The sequence below is a fragment of the Limulus polyphemus genome, unplaced genomic scaffold (genome assembly GCF_000517525.1).
Source record: "Limulus polyphemus unplaced genomic scaffold, Limulus_polyphemus-2.1.2 Scaffold4646, whole genome shotgun sequence".
Classification (NCBI taxonomy): domain Eukaryota; kingdom Metazoa; phylum Arthropoda; class Merostomata; order Xiphosura; family Limulidae; genus Limulus; species Limulus polyphemus.
The window spans coordinates 6,501-8,045 of record NW_013670256.1 but is presented as its reverse complement, the minus strand read 5'-3'; positions in this window follow the sequence as shown (position 1 = coordinate 8,045).

Here is a 1,545-nt window from a genome sequence, read left to right as displayed (position 1 = left end):
TAAGAAAGGACTTGTATCGCTGAAGTTCCGCGGAAAGAATTTATACCGGAAATTAACAAATGAGCAGATAAGCAACAAATTGGTGTCAGAGAGTGGGACTGAAAAAAAAACAAGATGGAAACGAAAAGTGATAAACCAAACTACAGCTTAGCAGATTTGATAGCAACAATACAAGAACATCAAAAGAAACAAGAAGAACGAGAAAAGAAACAAAAAGAACGAGAAAAGAAACAAGAAGAACTAGGAAAGAAAGAAGAAGAGAGGTTACAGTAATTGTTGGAGGAAAAAGAAAAGAAAGAAAAAGAGAGATTACAGCAGTTGTTGGAGGAAAAAGAAAAGAAACAAGAAGAGAGACAACAGCATTGGGAAGAAAATCTGCAACAGTGGCAACTGTAACAAGAAATAAATCAAGAAGAACGAGAAAAGAAACAGGAAGAAAGACTCCAACAGTTGAGAGAAAGCCAGCACACACAAATGGAAAAGATTAGTAAATTTCAAAGTGAATTAAACACATTAAAATTTACTGTCTTTTACACAAGGAGGATATATTAGCCATTGACCTTATCAGTCTCAGACAATGGGAAGCCCCTTCCAGGCCTCGCAGCTAAATCCTAATGCAAACATCTTCAGTCCTGTTAGAAGTCACATCCCAGATATGAATGTTAGCAATAGGGATGGTCTAGTATGAAAGAAACCATGGGAATTCGATGGGAATGCACCGAGAGAAGCATATGAAGCACAATATGAACTCCTGGCAGAGATGAGTTGATGGACAGAGGAGCAGAAAGCAGTATATCTGGCAACGAGCTTGAAGGGACAACTACTGGAAATAATTGGGCAGTTGTCAGCAGACGAGAGGCACAACTATAGAGCACTGGTAGCTGCTCTAGAACTCGGGTATGGAACCCAAAATCAGTCCGAAGTCTACAGGGCTAGGTTTAGGACGAGAGTCTGTGCTAAAGGGGAGAGCCTGCAAGAGCTGGCACAGCACTTGGAAAGTATGGCACACAAGGCCTTCCCAACTGAACATCCGATATCCTCAGTTGTTGCTGAGGGATCAGTCTGTAGAAGCCTTGGAGAGTCCACAACTGAAGATACAAGTAAAGCAAGCACACCCCCTCTACTATGCAGGATGTAATGGCCAGAGCTATTGAATTCGAATCCTACATTAAGTCCAGCACAGAGGTACCGAAGTTGGTACAGTCATCAGGATTCAAGGCCAGAAAAGGGCAGCTTTCAGAGAAGTTTGAGGGACTTTGCTGGCACTGTAACAAACCTGGGCACAAGAGAGCTCAATGCCGGCAACTTCAACACAGGGAAGATGCCACGGCAGGAAAGGCTGCTACCCGGAAAAGTTGTTGGAACTGTGGAGAGCAAGGACATATGAAGAGCCAGTGTAAGAAGAATATTACCAATAAGTCAGCCTCGGGGAAACCACTAGTGGTTTTGTGTTGAGAGTCGCCCACCAACCTCCATTGTGAAAGTCCCGACAGCTAAGTATAAAATATCAAGCACACATAGTGTCTACGTGAAAGAAAAGCTGGA